At 34.5% G+C, this 5,781-nt stretch overlaps 1 pseudogene across 1 annotated transcript in view; it reads right to left on the reverse strand.

Moving 5' to 3' along the window:
- LOC101307585 overlaps window positions 1-5,781 on the reverse strand; it is a 13,580-nt pseudogene that overhangs the window by 4,810 nt on the left and 2,989 nt on the right. The window contains exons 6-12 of the transcript XR_184583.1: window positions 5,502-5,602; window positions 4,208-4,326; window positions 3,795-3,835; window positions 2,579-2,664; window positions 1,626-1,797; window positions 1,423-1,539; window positions 583-627 (exon numbers count right to left, since the gene is read on the reverse strand). The product of XR_184583.1 is annotated as an uncharacterized LOC101307585 (transcript). The remainder of the gene's footprint in view (window positions 1-582; window positions 628-1,422; window positions 1,540-1,625; window positions 1,798-2,578; window positions 2,665-3,794; window positions 3,836-4,207; window positions 4,327-5,501; window positions 5,603-5,781) is intronic.

Here is a 5,781-nt window from a genome sequence, read left to right on the forward strand (position 1 = left end):
ATACGTAAAATGACTATCGTGAATAAATACAGAAGATTATAAAGCATATAACGGTAGATAAGTAGTCCACCACAGAACAAGCGAGAACAAACCATCTATAGGTAATTAGAATGCATCTGAATATCACCCAGAAGACGACTAATGACCAACACTATATAACATAAAAAGGAAATCCCTGTACTCTCTGAAAGCCGCAGAGTGCAGATGCCTATAATAAAGACCAGAATCCCACAGTATCTGGTCCACATCATGAGCCCTTAGGTAAGAGTTTATGACGTGTAACAAATTCAGCGACTCAAAATCTAGTATATGTGCTACAAAAAATATAAAAGAGAAAAAAGAAAGGGTCATAATAGCAATGCTTATTATTACAAGCAAAAGAATTTTTCCTATACATTTTATACAAGGACAAGATGCATCAACACAACACCCATGTTGTATACTTCCAGTGATGCACCTAATCACGCTAAGGGATAAAAAAAAACATAAAACATCGGCAATGTAATGGAGATATAAACAGCATTTTGTGCAGGCATGTAAGATTACAATAGAAGTATAGGAATAAATAAACAAAAGCTGTACCTTTGCATCAAGATAACTACCATAGTCTGTGCTGCTGCCATCTTTCTGTAGATAGAGAAAATCAAAGTAGTCATATTATTGCTAACTGCCAGTGAAATACTATTCTGCTCTAGAATTGAGTAGCATGTATAACAAGGTGAACATAGAAGTATGTTAAACTAAAACGCATAATTACCAATCCCATACTATTTACTCCATGGTCGGAACCCACCATTTAGAATATAACACACACACACACACACACCAGATATTAAATACACCTTTATGTTCTTGAAGTATCTAATGAACACACTCGAGTATAGAGAAGGCGAAAGAGAAAAGAAAACTTATGGCGGCTATGACGGATGGTAGTGCCCACACAGGGGGTGCTGCCATCAGTTGCAGGAAATATATTGCCTCCTGTAATGTGTTGCTTTGTGTGAGGAATAACTTTGTGGGAGAAAGATATGAATGGCATTGGGGAGAGGTGATGTGATGGCAACTTTTAGGGTTTCACAAAATTGAAAGGACGAGAATAGTTTTTGATGATGCAAAGGGTGAAGGTGGAACATTTCTAGGAACGGTTAGGTTTTAGACATCATATGGGTCAAATTCCAGGACATACAACTTCATTTCATGAATGACATAAACTTGTCGCCATCTAGAGCTGTGCTGGGCTAATCCAGAATTAGATTACCGTTGCTTAAATTGGCTCAGAATTATAAATACCAAGTACGCATTTCCAATCCCAACGTTAAAATTCAAACAAATCAAGTACTTAAAGAATGTTATGATAGATTCAAAAAGAAAAATGAATATTATGACAGGTATATCAGAAAAAACTCAAAAAAGTAGTCATACCTTGGTTGAAACCAATGGAGCTCTTTCACCAAGTATTTTCACGTCAGGAAGGTAACTAAAGTCTGAAGCAATCAAAGACATCTTTGGTAGTGCTCCATGTAACACTTCAAGTAGTTTCTGGATGATCAAAAACAACACTATTGCATGATTTTGTTTTCTAAAAAACCAAATAAAACAAAACAAATAGACAGAAATTGATTTACCAAGCAACCAGTTGGTAGCCAACTTCTTCTAGGTTTTGGGTAGACTTTAGACCAAACACTTTTTAATAATGCACTGCTTTGAGAATCCTGTTTTTTCTCAAAGTCGATGATCTTAATGCATTTCTTAATTAGTGAGTCTTGCAATGGCTTGTACAATTCAGTTAGTGTTTCCCTATCAATTATCAACAAAACAAAAAAGCATAATCAGAAAAATCAAAATCAGGATCTCAAAGTTTTCAACAAGAGCTCAGTGGAATCAAAATGTAATTTGCGTTCAGGTTTTCCATAACTTATTTCACAGCAAACATAAGCAGAGATATGTTACGCTCGTAGTATGAGTAAGACATGGATATGGCAAGCCACCGCCAGGAGCACACACTTTAACTGATAACTCATCAATTATTTAAAATTGGGCACTTCCTTCAAAACAATAGACAGAGGAAAAGAAAAGAAAAAAAAAAAAACAAAGGTAATCCAGTCTCAAATTAGACCAGAATCAGTGATAGCAACAACAGTCAGCATCCAATATGATCTAATCTAACCAGTTTCAATAAAAGGTTGATACCACTTGGTTTGTCAGAGATAAGATGATATCAAATGATATTGGAGAACGAATATGATGGTGGACAGAAGGGAAACATAATTATAAGTTTATAACCAGTATAAACCTTAAAGGACACTCAATACCTTTTCCTATCAACCATCCCAGAAGATCAGTTAAAGCTGGAATGAAATTCAATACTTTTACAAGTTCAGACCTACCAAAGTACAGATATTCATGGGAACATAACGAGTACCCTTACTTTAGAGAAATAGGTCAGATTGACCAATTGACCGAGTTGATATGAATAATTTATTCTTACTCAACTATTCAGTTATTTCAGATGCAAACATAGCAAGATATAAGCTGCAATATTGCATTTTATGGATAGCGCATACACAATGTTGCTTACCCATCTTGGTTCGCCACCCAAACTTCCTTCCATGGTGAAACTTGATTTTCAGAATAGATGAGATCATGTGGAAGATTATCAAGTACCTGGAAGAACAAGAGACAGATTTCACTCCCGGGCCAGAGATTAATTAACTGGAACTCCCTTAGACTACATGGAATATATATAAACTTCCAGCTAACAACCTTTGTTGGCTAAAGTCCAAATATACAATCGAAAAGAATGGAAATATTAAAATATATAACGAAACTTAATCCAATGTGTATCTCATAAAGACAGATAATAACTTAGATTTATGTCTTTGCATCAGTACATAAAGGTATTTTGTATAAGCGAATATCCAAAATGGCAAAGCCCCCAATATTCACCAGATTATCAATCTATCACCCCAAAATATAACCAAAATAAAGAAATAAAAAAAGTTCCCATGAGCATTTAAAAACCTGCCAATGTCTCCACTTTCCATCAAACTTTTAGGGTGGTATCTAGGTCTATTAAAACCACCTCTTGTCATGCATAATATATTTCTCTCTAGAATGCTTTCTCCTCTTGTTCTTTTTTTCCTTATAATTCTCATCCTCACACAATCTCTCCAGTTAATCAACCTCAACTCTGTTTGTCTGCAACTTCAAACTTTCTAGTCCACCACAGGCAGACTTACAGACAAGGATGGGTTCTCACCTAGGCTATCTTCATCACTTATGATTTCCCATCAAAATCCCCACCAAGCAAATTTAGTGTACATTGTTGTTGAGCATAAGCTTAAGGTTGTTGATTCGGGGGTTTCTATGCAGGCAATTAAAGTTCTTAAGTTCTAAGAGATAATCATTTTAATATTCAATCATGAATGTGTTACAAATATTGCTACATAATCTATCTTATTTACAATAACTTTGGAGTTCAGATTACCCATTGCTTAGGAAGATTAGCTATGGCAACTTTGAATTCAGATGGTCCATTGGTATTGTCTCACATTTAACAATGTTAAAATTGAAAGTTCCAACTCTGAAATCAATTGCCAATAGATGGAGAGGCTCAGATATATGCAATGATGAAAACTCCTGATTTGGGAATCCACATTTTCAATAAACAATATTCTCATTCACTAAATTCAACAAAGATGGTAAAAAAAAAATACGAAATTCATTGTTCCTATTACTCAGTAGTATAATTAGTTAATCAGACATAATGTTATCAATTCAAGGATAGAAAATACCTCAAGCATTATTACCCAGCATGGCTCTTGCTGCACGTCCCCTATCAAATAAATAAAATTGTATGAAAACTACACACAGTTACCAACTGCACAGTGAAATAAGAACCACCTAAAAATGGAAAAGTACTGAGCTGGGATAAGCAAACCCACATAATGGGCACTTCATGTTAAATGCTAGACTGGAGAATTCTATATATCTCTAATTGAGGCAAAGTTCTGTTTATGTAAGTCTTTCCGTGCATAGATGTTATAGGGAAATCTTATCAAGAAGATTAGGCAATCTTCTAGACAGCTACAGCAGTTTAGTAAAGATTTTAGGTGTATTACATGAACAGATATTATATGAAAACAATAAGTAGTTCTATACTAGACAAAATATAGATAATGATTAAACGAAAGTTAAGACTCCATACCCCATCCCTTCCTGTCAGCAGCATCACGGCATTCGACTCGAAACTTTGATAAGTGACTACGAACTTCTCCAACAGTTTCTCTTTGTAGCTCAGCCAGTAAGGGACTGATTTCAACTGAGCTATAGTTTGACAAGATTGTAATTATAGTCAGTAGAAATACTCACATACACACAATATATTGCTAACTTGATGCAGACAAGCCACATACACATCGACATCAATATTAAAAAGATTAATCAGCTAGAACCCAAAGTACATTGGCAGAACTATCAACACCAACAATGGAATATTTTCTTTTCGACTTATCTTAATACTAACTCTTATCAGAAAATTTATACATGCTATAAACATTGATCCCAATTGTGATAAATCTTCATATCCCAGTCTATAAAATAAGCCTAATAAAGATAGTTCCACTGAATTAGGTCCACAGTCAGAGCAGTAAATATCCATTCAAAGAAGAGAGTAAAGGAGCTGCAATGTTTTGGCATTCTAACTTCATAGCACGAGTATAAAAATGAGATGGTAGTAAATTGAATACTAAAAAGGTAATAGGTAGGAAGAGAAATGCCATGTGGCTTGTTTCCAAGAAGGAGATTATATTGCTCTGTCAGGTTAGATGTGAAGTTATCTTTCTAAGCTCTTGCTTACATTTTGTCAAATTCAGGTTCAGAAAACTATAAACTTTCAAGATTGATAACCTTATCTCATCACTTTTGCGCATTATATGCAATAGCCTAATTCTATCCTAATTAGGGAAGTTCTATCCTGATTCCGGCTGCTTCAACTAATCATCTGATTTGCGTATTATATGCAATAGCTTTTAGTGTTGTCAGTTCTCTTCCTATTAGACACTTCAATCCAAACAAAGAAAAAGTGAGGACCACCCAAAAGTATAGTTTGATACACTATTCATAATGAATGCACAAAAGGCACTCAATAGGACACAGTTCAAGCGAACAGAAAGGCCCAACTCCACTGCTGAATCAAAACCTCACTTTTTTGTTAAACATGGGATTTTGAAATCCTGACAAGCTATTCATCTAATAATTTGGTTCAGTCAAAATCATACACAAAGTAGATGTGTAAGAAAATACACTTAATTCAATAGCTATAAATGATCATTTAGAAGAATGTCCAAATTTACTACATATGCAGCATTTGACATTATAATTGTTAGTCTGACATAATGTCAGCAGCATGGTTAGATTAAAGGTTGTTAATGCTATAGCTTATGTGAAGAATACAGAAATCCAATTATTCAAGTTACATGGAGGTATAGTCAAGGACATACGTGTAAGTCATATTGTTGTAAACTCTTGTAGGTGCATTCAACAATATGTAATCCATGATTCCCTTTGCACAAGTTCCTGATCCACCACCAATTTCATATATCTGAGTGACATTATAAAGGGTTTAGCCTACTTGTATCAGGCATGTCGATGCATACATAACAAGTGGAACAAAACATTTAAAGGCATTAAAAAAAAAAAAAGGATTACATTTAGAACCCTAAACAAAGATTATAAAATAATTAGTTATACAACAGTGTGTACTTCCCTTTAGAGGGATTA

This window comes from Fragaria vesca, linkage group LG4 (assembly GCF_000184155.1).
Source record: "Fragaria vesca subsp. vesca linkage group LG4, FraVesHawaii_1.0, whole genome shotgun sequence".
Taxonomy (NCBI): Eukaryota; Viridiplantae; Streptophyta; class Magnoliopsida; order Rosales; family Rosaceae; genus Fragaria; species Fragaria vesca.